Source organism: Pan troglodytes, chromosome X (assembly GCF_028858775.2).
Source record: "Pan troglodytes isolate AG18354 chromosome X, NHGRI_mPanTro3-v2.0_pri, whole genome shotgun sequence".
NCBI classification, from domain to species: Eukaryota; Metazoa; Chordata; class Mammalia; order Primates; family Hominidae; genus Pan; species Pan troglodytes.
This window is the reverse complement of record NC_072421.2, coordinates 107,344,697-107,356,242: the sequence shown is the minus strand read 5'-3', so window position 1 is coordinate 107,356,242 and position 11,546 is coordinate 107,344,697. Positions and strand designations below refer to the sequence as shown.

Below are 11,546 nucleotides of genomic sequence, written 5' to 3'. Positions count from 1 at the left end.
AGGCTTCCTACCACAATGCTAACATTTTAAAAATATATTTTAATGCAATTTTTAATATTATTTAAAATATAGGAAAAATTGATTTATCTTATTTGAGTGATGCAAACTGTTTAAAGTATGCAAAATGAACATAATTTTTGACAACTATAAACATAATATTACAATATGTTTTCTTTGGAGACTGAATGTATATTAAAATGTCAAAAGCAGTTACGTATTATGGCATCAAAACTAGACAAAAACTGCTTTCATGTCATGCTGTTTGAAATTGTTGCATTTTGTATTGTAAAGATAAATTCACATATTTACATAATTTTAGTATTTTGTTTCTAAATGAAGACATTAGAAGAAAATACTATTTCTCCAGACTTTCTTCACCAATAACATAGCAAATGTGTTTATTCTTTTTTCCCCAAGAAATGTAGAGCCAAATTAGATATAATTGTTACTATACCTTTAGTTTTGCCATTGATGTTTAAAGTATGAGAGATAGCTTAATGTACTATATAATTTTTTAAATCAGATTGTTATCACTTAGGAATCTGATAAACAGCAGTTTCAGACAATATATTGGTTTACTAGGGCTTCCATAACAAAGTACCACAGACTGAGTGGCTTAAACAACAGACATTTATTTTCTCACAATTCTGGAGACTAGGTGCCAAGATCAAGGAGTTGGCAGGATTGGTTTCTTCTGTGGCCTCTTTCCTTGGCTTGGAGATAGTTGTCTTCTCCCCGTGTCTTCATGGTCTCCTCTCTGTGTGTGTCTGTGTTCAAATTTCCTCCTCTTATAAGGACAGCAGTCATAGTGGATTAGGGCCTGCCCTAATGACCTCATTTTAACTTAATTACCTCTTAAAAGACCTTATCTCTAAACACAGACACATTCGGAAGTACTTGAAGTTAGGACTTCAACATATGCATTTGTTGTGGGGTAGGGAACACAATTCAGCTCATACAAAAACGAATTTTCAGAATCACTATCATTCTTATCATCCTTATTCACTTGCATTTCAACAGCAGTCTTGTGTTTCTTGTCTTTAGCCAACAATCCACTGTGGGCATAAATGAAAGAATACATGACTATAAATTTAAAAAATGCGTAACTGTATGATTATCAAATCGCCAGGCTAGCCTGCAATAACTAAGTGATAAAACAAGCCGAATAATAGGAGTTTGAACATGGTAGTCCAAGATCCACTAATTGCCAGATGGTCAACTCTTGAGCACCATGAACCTCACTCTGAAATAGGAGAGGAAGATTAGCAGTAAAGCAGAATAAGGCACCAGAGCCAGCGAGTGCATAGCTCCTCAAGAAACCCAAAAGCCTCCCAATTTAAATTGCTACAAAAGTCTCCACCTACTTCCACCTTCTTCTACAATTAAACTTGTTTTGCTCCAAGCATTAGCATTAGAGAAAAAAATAATTATTCAATTTATTTCTGCTTCATTTAATTATTGGTTTTGCTACAACCATTTTCTGCTGTTTTCTTTGGCCAAGATTCAGTATTTCATCAACATTAAAGGTTAGAGAAACTCTTCCAGGTTGGACTTGGAACCTAGTCAACATTTACACTATTGATCCTTGGGGAAATGGAATCTGAGTTCAAAAAACTGACTTACAAACAGATTTTTAGAACTGACTCTATTTGTAAGCTTGGAACTACTTATGTCCTGTATGAGAATTCTCAATTTAAAAAAGAATAGGAAGACAGTAAAACACATTTAACACTAAAATTCTACTAAGCGTGGCTGATTCTTTCTTCAAGGGCTCCAAAAGCCCTTGAGGGTCTTGCTCTGTAATGAGCAGAAATTAAAGTGGTGCAGAAGTCATAGGAAACTGGGCTAATCTCAGCACTTTCCTCGAAGTGGGTAACCCCTCTGCCTGAAATGGGCCGAACTTGGTCCCAGAATTTCACAACCATTTCAGTAATTGCACTTTTCCCTAACCAAGAGACAGACAATCAAGTTCATGTCAATGCTCACTTGAGTTCATTGAGAGCACTTTTCTGGCTTCGGGAGAAGATACAAAAAATTCAGTCAAGACATAGTTTCTGCTCAATATGACAACTTTTATAAGTAGGGTTAGATTTTACAAGCAAGGTTTATACCTTTGTGTCTTCTAGCTTTTATTCAGTTGTATTTTGGGAGACCTAGGATCTATTTCTTTGTTGATTTTTCTTTTTTTTATTGTTTGTTATCATTATGATCCATAGTAGGCAAAGTAAAGTCACATTTTGGTAGTTTGGGGAGGCTCATATCCCAAATGGCAAAACCAGCTTCCCAGCTCATTAGCTGAAGATTTTCTCAGATGATTCCCACTGCTAGAACGTTTTCTCTGTGCTCCATTAATTCTCCAGTGCATTCTGTGTTCTGCACTGGATGGGTACAGGACACTATTTGCTGGGTACAATACGTTATTTTATTCAATTGCCAAATATGCAGAGATAGAACAAGGTTACAATAATTGAGGTCTTAGGCAATGTGGGAGGTGTAGTGAATATGGTGCAGGCTGCATTGTCCAACAGACAAAGAGAAAGCAAAATTGGGCATGTTGGGGAGCATATTTCAGAGCAGAGCCAAGAAAAGCAACTCCCTTCCTAGAAGCTCTGAAACCGTGGCAACTTTGGTTATTTAGTCATATTTTCTGGAATACACTATTTAATGATGATGTAAATTCAATGGTTCTGTGGAGGTGGTGTCTCAGGAAACTTGAAATCTGATTCCTAACCCTGTAAGATAAAGCAGAATTGATTTGAGAGAGGTGTAGGGAAAAGGAATGGCAATAGATAGGGTAAAGAACACAAAGAAGGAAGAAATAGAGAAAATCATGAAGCAACATGAGGCATGACAACAAAGAATTTAGTCATTCTTTTTGATTAAATAAACATTTAATAGAACTTTTACGTCAGAAATTTCTTAAGCCACTGGAATCGGAAATGGCCTTTCCTTTTTCCCCAGGCCGGATGTTGCATGGTGATCCAAATTAGAAGGTTTTATGATTGTCTTTTAATTGAAAATGTAGCTGTCTTGATCTCTTTTAAATCTTTCTCAAGCAACCAATGACAAAGAGACAATCTAAGTAATGTAGATTTAAAGTAAAATATGAAAATAATTTGCTGAATAATTAACAGAACTTCAAATGACTTTTCCCAGAAGTTCCTCAGTGCAGGCTATGAAAGATTATTTTCTTCATCAAAGTTATCCGTGTAAACTACCAGTGCCAATCCGTAGTTGGAGTTTTTCAGCTCTTGTGTGGTTCCTATAGATCTGGCCTGGTAATCTCCAAGGTTGTAACTACTGGTGCGTTGTTAGTGCTTCATTAGGTCATCTTGTATTTTCATCCCAGTCTAAGTAGAGAATCCAAGTCTAAAACAAGAACTATTTTCTTTCATAAGTTTGACCTGAATTTGACCCAGGAAACGTGTGTGCACTTGTGCGTGCTTTCAGCAGCCAGAGTTGTAAGGGTAAACACAGATAAAATATGTAACATCTTGATCTGAGTCAAAAAAACAAACATCACAGCTGCAGTTTAAAGAATTATCTCTCAGTTCCAGTTTAGAGCTTAAATATTGGGCCGTATTTTCAAAATGCACCCAGAAACTGGGAGAAAATTCATGTGTTTTACCACTAGTGGGCGCCAGAGACACGATGAGAAACCACAGTTGAATTTTTAAAAATAGCTTTCCTTTTACCATGAAGAAATGAAAAGTATTAATTTTGATAATTTGGGCTACCTCCAACTTTTATACTTTTCCAGTTTGGATGATATATCTAAGGCTCAATTGGGTAACTTTTTTTGTAATTTAAACATTTATTTTAGATTTCGAGAGTACACGTTTGTTGTGGGTTTATTGTATGATGATGAGGTTTGGGGTTTGAATGATCTTGTCACCCAGGTAGTGAGCATAGTACCCAACAGGCAGTTTTTTAGCTCCTGCCCCCATCCTCTCTCTCTGCCTTCTCTAGCAGATCCCAGTGTCTAATGTTGCCATCTTTATATCCATGTGTACCCAATGTTTAGCTCCCACTTGTAAGTGAAACATGACAGTATTTGGTTTTCTGTTCCTGCCTTAATTTGCTAAGGATAATGGCCTCCAGCTGCATCCATATTGCTGCAAAGGACATGGTTTCATTCTTTTTTATGGTTGTATAATATTCCATGGTGTATACATACCACATTTTCTTTATCCAATGATTGGGTACCTTTTGATTGCCATACCTCAAATAGAAAGGATTGGTTTCATTTCCTAGAGAGATAAGAGGAATAAGGAAAACTGCTTATCAATTTTCTGGTGCTTACTATGCACCAAGCACTGTGAGAAGTGATTGTCATGCCATATCTCATTTAATCTTTACAAGAATTTTAGAGAGTGGATGCTATTACTGTCTCCATTTACCAGATGCGAAAATTGAGGCATAGAAGTTAAGTAACTTGCTTACGGTGACAGGAAGTGGTAGAATTGAGACTCAAACCCAGGACCATTTGACACCACAGTCCAGAGTTGTATTGGAAACGACACCACCTATATGCTCTCTCTTTATTCTACAAATTTTCGACTCTTTTGGAGAATAGGAAATGTTATCCAAATTGTGTGTGACTAGGCCTTTAATCAAAATCAAACTGTCTGAATGCATAGTTCTAGTTTGCAATTAAATAGAAGGAAAGAAAAAACTCAAACAAATAAACAAAGCAGAATTTAAGATTTTTGGATGTGGGAAGTCTTGGGAAAAAAAAACTCCCCAGGTACACTTCTAGATGTGGAGAAGATCATAGGAGATCCTTAAGCTGTTTTTTCAGATTTCATTTCCTTAACCTGAGAGTTCAAAGTTTTGGTTTTAGCTATCAGGGAAAGTCAGTGTCTTCAGCTTTGCAAATAGAAGTATCAGCACCTTTGCAAAGTTGGAGAAAACTCTATCCAGTCTGAGACATCAAGGTTTCATGTGCTTTACAAAACAAAACCAGGTCATTTATTTGGGTTGTAGCCCATTTCACTTCTGGGCTAAATGTCAGAAGGACAAAGGCACAATTGTCTTTCTTGACTTACAAGAATAAAGGAAGTGATAGTAAAGCTCTCAATTTTTGTGTGTGAATAGAAGATAGGAAGTAGCCCTAATGATCTAAAATGGCTGAAAGCCAAAGACTTACACGATTTCCAACACTATAGAGCCGGTTGACCTTCCTGATTAAATAAACATAGTTTTCTATAGCTAATATTATAACTACTTTCCACTTTATGTTTTTTTAGTACATACTATATAACAGGGAGTTTAAATAGTGACATTTGGCTGGGCAAGTTGGCTCATGCCTGTAATTCCAGCACTTTGGGAAGCCAAGGCAGGAGGTTTGCTCGAGCCCAAGAGTTCAAGACCAGCCTGGGCAACATGGTGAGACCCCATTTCTACAAAAAATTGGAAAAAAAAAAAGCTAGACATGATGTTGTACACCTGTATTCTCAGGTACTCGGAAGACTGAAGTGGGAGGATCACTTGAGCCCAGGAGATTGAGGCTGCAGTGAGTGGTGTTCATGCCACTGACTCCACCCTGGGCAACAGAGTAAGACTCTGTCTAAATAAATAAATGACACTTATATGCTTCGAGTAGTGTGCTAAGAATTTTATTTGAATTATATAAACTCCACAAGACACTATTCAACAGTTACTACTCTTACTAAAGTAATAAATGCATATAGTTGAACAGATAGTACCCCAAAGTCCTATGTTGAAAAAAAAAAACAACAGCTACCTCCATCCTCCCAATCCCTGTTTCCCACTTCTAAGAGACAACCATTCTTATCTCTCTTGGTTGGTTTATGGTTTTGCTTTGGTATGCAACTCTAAATTCTGGAATTATAGCTTATATTGCTATTTTATGATATATAAATTTTAAGTGGTTTTTAAAAATTCACTTCTTGTATGGGATATGATGATTTAGCTTCCTTCTAATCCTTTCCCTTCCTTACATACACACAGTTCTGTAGTTTTTCTTAGAATTAATGATGATTTTCTTTTTCACTAGCTTAGTTTTGTGTGCCTATTAGTACTAACCCAACCCCATACTTTCCAAAAGGACTCTAAAATGCTTCTCAATGTGGCCAACATATCAGGTAATTTGTTGGTTCTATCTTTTTTCCTGGATACATCTTTCCAGACCCTTCCATTTACCTATCCCTAACCCACAGCACAGCTTTCTTCCTGGGCTTTCCTTTCACCTTCATCCTGGGAATTTTCTTTATCATTCTCTTGAGTTCAACCTTCTACTTCCTGGACCCCATATATTCCTTTGACCACTCCCTTGTCTTGGTAGAGCACATGTTCTTGTGGCTTCCTGAGAAATGGTTAGTGAGAGGTACATTTTTGGAGACCTTATCCCCAGCATTCTGAAATTTCACAACAATGTGTCTCTATGTGTCATATAGTCATTGTACTAAACACATAGTTGGCCCTTTAGTCTGTAAACTCATTTCCTTCTGTTTGGAGGGAAATTTCTTTTATTATGTCTTTGATTATTTCTTCCCCTCTATTTTTCTGTTGTCTCTCTGGGCATTCCTAATGGATATTGGTTCTCTAATTCTCCTATTCTTTTTCTCTTTTCCCCAACTCTTTGCACTTTTGTTTTACATTCTTAGAGATTAATTAAAAATATATCCATAGATACATAATAAGTAAACTTTTAATTTTAAGAAATTTCTATTCAAGTAGTTTGAGTTTTTAGGAGCTCATTTTTTTTTCTTTTCTTCTCTTTTTTTTTTTTGTGGGGCCACCCTGAAAGGCAGACAGGTTTATTGGGCTACAGCCAGGAAATCAGCAGTTGGACTTGGCCATGAGCTCCAGGTTGTTCTTCTCAATGGCATAGTAGTTGGAAGAGTTCTTGGCAATGCTGATGAGCTTATCGGCCAGGTATTCAGTGATGGTCTTGATATTCTGGAAGGCAGCCTCACTGGTACCTGTGTACAGCAGCCAGATGTCTTGATTCACATGGTACAGTGGGGACATGTCCACATCCTGCTGTCTCACAGTCTCAGCTTGCTCGATATATGTGGAGTCCTCCCAGGGCCACATTTGATGCTGGCATTCACCAGAACCTGCAGAGGGTTCTTGCCTGTAAGCAGGTGGATGATCTTGAAGGCATGCTTGACAAGGCAGAGTCATGAGCTTCTTGCTGTTGTGGCCATGCATCATCATTGAGTTAGTGAAGTGCTCCATGATGGGACATCACACTTTGTGGATGTCATTGGCGGCATACAGCCCTATGCTGTGAGGCAGGTACTTGGTATACTTCTCCTTCACTGCAATGTAATCCTGAAGGGAAATGTCACTGATCTGTGCATCATCAGTGCTCCACTTCCCAAAGAACTTGATGTCAGGGGATTCTGCCACCACTGGTGCTTCTGTCTCCCACTTGGTCATCTTGAGGGCACAGCCTGAGCATCTCTGTTTCTCAATGTGGACCATGCACCACCCTGACACAGACAGAATTCATTCTTATTCTTAGAATGTTTCTTTTTATTTCTAGCATCCATGTTTCATGGACATGATGTATCTATGCATCTCTCTGAAAATGTTAATTATAGGGATTTTATGGCTTCTTCTCCTCCCTACATTATTTCTGTTTCTTCCAAGTTCCTTTTTTCAATGTGTGTTTCATATTCTTTTATTCTATTAAAGACTTTTCCCCAATGCTTGACTATTCTTAATTATTCATTTGTATTTAGGAGTGTGGAAACTGAAAATCTGTGTGTGGGGAGATGCGGGGGGGCAATTATTGATTGATTAGCCTTATGTCCTTAGGTGGACCTGGCCACTTCATTGGGAGACCCTACAATTATTGGTATCTGTGGGCCTTTTCTCTTAAGCCAATCAAATTTCCCAGAGAGGAAGCTTCCAATTTCCTGCCTGGGGGATATAATTCTGACTGCCAGAATTAAGGATGTTGATGAGAAAGGTAAGTGGAAAGGTATGATAAGTATCATCCATGTCCTCAACTGAGCCTGGAAACTTTACTTAAAAATCCTCCTCTTTATTATCATAATTGTAATAATAACCAACATTTATTGAGGGCTTATTTCATCAAACACAAGATTTCTGTACAAGTATGTTCTCCTTTTTTTTTTTTTTGGTATTCTTTACAACCAACCCCCAGTTTAAGTATGGTCTTTTTTTTTTTTTAGAGACGGAGTCTTGCTCTGTCACCCAGGCTGGAGTGCGTGGCCTGATCTCAGCTCACTGCAAGCTCCGCCTCCTGGGTTCACGCCATTCTCCTGCCTCAGCCTCCAGAGTAGCTGGGACTACAGGCGCCCACCACCACGCCTGGCTAATTTTTGTATTTTTAGTAGAGACAGGGTTTCATCATGTTAGCCAGGATGGTCTCGATCTCCTGACCACGTGATCTGCCCGCCTCGGCCTCCCAAAGTGCTGGGATTACAGGCAGGAGCCACCGCACCTGGCCCCAGTAAGTATGTTCTTTACATCATTCTTTAACATAGTAAAAGACTGGAAATAATCTAATGTCCAAAATGAGAGATTGATTCCAAAAGTCATGGTGCATTGATACAATGAAATGGTAGGCAGCCATTAAAAGCAATCTAATAGCCCCAGTTATCAGGGCCAGCCACTTCCCATAGCTATTTAAAAAGGTCCCATTTCAGCTGAACTGACCCTATCATCACCTCCACCCCAGCTACCCATCAAGAGTTGGCCTGAAAAGAGAATAAAGGTTGCCTTTTGAAAACTGCAATGATGGTGAAGAGAAACCTATTCCTATCCCTACTACTCCTCTTCTTGGTGAAAGAGAGGCAATGGTGTGCTGGTAAATGTTTAACAACTCATTGGAGGTATCTATGTTGTGTAAACACTCTCACCATGGCCAATTTCAAGCTACCAATGTGACATCCATCAACTGGCTAACACATTTTCAGAAAATTTAACAATTGACTTTCATGAGCTGGGATGAGCTTATTCCAGTGCACCACTAGAGAGAGGCCTCAGAGAACAGCAGTGGTTAGACTTGTGTTTAATCACCAATCCTGCTTTGCAGACTAGGCCTAGAGCCACTGGAAATGGGTCAAGAACTCTAGAATAGGGTGATGGAGTTGCCAGGTAAATAGGAAGCAAAAAATATTTTCCTTGAATTTCTGGTGTCCAAGAGGTACGGAAACAAGGGCCCTGGAGGAGATTGGGAGCTATGGGTTTTCCAGCCCTACCCTACTCCCAAGAAAAATACACACAGCAGGGAGTCAAGAGGCACAAGCTTCAGAGAAATGCAGAGACAGGCCAGCAGCTAGAAGATGCAAGGGACAGCCCAATTGCAGATTTGATGAGAGGAGGTGGCAAATGATAGCCTTCGCAGTGGTGAATTGTTTTCTTTCTTTCTCTGACCCCAACACTAGAAGTACACATGTACCACAAAGGGAGTGGGACAAAAAGCACAGAGAGGGAGTGAGGAGGAGGAGAACTTTGAATCAAATAAGAGATTAAAGTTGCAAAACAAAAGGAACAAAGTCTTCAGAACCAGAATGGGCCAGTTTTAATAACCAGAAGTTACTGCACTATTATGAATCAGATTGAGATGGCTCTGGGGAGCTTGCCACCCCAAGGGGGAAGAAAGCATGAAAAGGCATAGTTGGAATTTTGGAAAAATTAAAACCATTAAGTGGTACATGGAGATAATCTTGTAGTGGTTGAATGTATAGTTACTTAACATTTTCCTCTTTGTGCTTTTTTTGTGTTTGCTTATTTTTGCACAACTAACATGTACAAAGTAGTAATTTTTTTTAGCTTAAGGATCCATGTTGTTGATGGGGACAAAGATGGCATCAGGGACAGACAAGAAGACCTAAAGTTAATAAAAATCCATTTTCTAGTGAATATAAAGTTCCTGGTAACACAAGGTGCTGGGAAGGAGGCTGACTTCAAAAGTCCCAGGGGGCAGGCCAGGCTTGGCGGCTCATGCCTGTAAATCCCAGCACTTTGGGTGGCTGAGGCAGGCGGATCACCTGAGGTCAGGAGTTCGAGACCAGCCTGACCAACATGGTGAAACCCCATCTCTACTAAAAATATAAAAATTAGCCGGGCATGGTGGTGGGCACCTGTAATCCTAGCTACTAAAGAGGTTGAGGCAGGAGAATCATTTGAACTCAGGAGGTGAAGGTTGCAGTAAGCAGAGATCGTGCCATTGCACTCCAGCCTGAGCAAAAAGAGCAAGACCATGTCTTAAAAAAAACAGTCCCAGGGGGCATTTATGAAGAGCAAGGACCCCCTCCTGGAAGAAGAAAGTACCTGGATCACAAGAAAGCAGCTCTTTAATAGCTCTAATCCAAGGATGGAGGTCCCCTCCTCCTAGTCATTCCTTAAGGGCTTCAGAGAGGGTGTTTCTGATAAATAGAGCATTACATCGTTAAACGGACAATTAGGTCTTCAAAGCAGCTTGAAGTAAGACGCAAAGGCCTCATGGCCTGTTGAATTTATTACATCACTGAATAGGCAACATTTGATCTGAAAAGTATAAAAAATTTTTCTATGATTTATACATTACCCAGAAACCTTTTGACTTCCTGGAATTCTTAATATAAATTCTATTTTTTCAGCAACAATGTTCTGGCATTGCTGCTAGCAGCTTGCTTGGCCACAATTACTGAAGCTGACTGGTTTTGCCCCTAGCAAAAGTAATGTCATTACCCTTTGCAATGAATCTGAAGAGCAAAGTTAAGTCATGCTTTCAACAGGTCCTTTGCCAGTTCCTTAAAATCACCCAAAACGATCCATCCATTTTTAATGTCTCCCTTGGCAGCAACTTCAAGTGATTAAAAAATGTCCTATCCATTCTAAAGCAGTCCCTAGGGAAATATTTAAATTATTCTGTTACATCTAAAATTTGTTGTAGTGCAGTCAACCCCAACAGAGCCTCATAAACATCTTGCCTCTGTGTGGGGCCATTCTGAATTTGGATGCCATCCGGTGATTCTTGACTGGCTGACATGTTTCTGGGATTACCTGTGACAAGGTAGAATTCAGCTTCAGTGAATATCTGCTCTGATCACTCTCACAGGCTAGGCATTGCCTCTGTGTGTGTGTGTGTGTGTGTGTGTGTGTGGTTTGTTACAAGGTGAGAATAAGTCCCTCTTTCTGTCTTTCCATTTGCTACTTACCGCCTTGGTGCTTCTAAAAGTGACCCTCATGAAAGCAGCTCATCTTCCGAGTCAGCCTTGTTCTCAGTTGTCGTGGAGTTTCCCAAAGTACCCTGTAATTGCCTCAATACTTCCCTTCACTTTAGCAAAATTGAAGTGTGTCGTAGGTTTCCACTTTTATTCTGATCCTTAGGTCTAATTACATTTACAACCTGGGCTAGGATATTTGTGTAACTGTTGTTTATGCCTCCAAATTCAAAATTATTTATAACATGGTAGATTGTAGAAATCTGATTTGCAAAATCTTTAGAAGACATCTAGAAAATATCATTTTTAGTAGGTCGATTCTTCTCTAGGTGGAACATGTAGAGACCAATGGTATTGGAAATGAGAGCAGCTCTTCCCTACATTGCCCAAAAA

At 39.1% G+C, this 11,546-nt stretch overlaps 1 pseudogene; it reads right to left on the bottom strand.

The window, feature by feature from the left end:
• Positions 1-6,804: 6,804 nt before the first annotated feature.
• On the bottom strand, positions 6,805-7,410 carry LOC473730 (small ribosomal subunit protein uS7-like; annotated as a pseudogene).
• Positions 7,411-11,546: the final 4,136 nt, after the last annotated feature.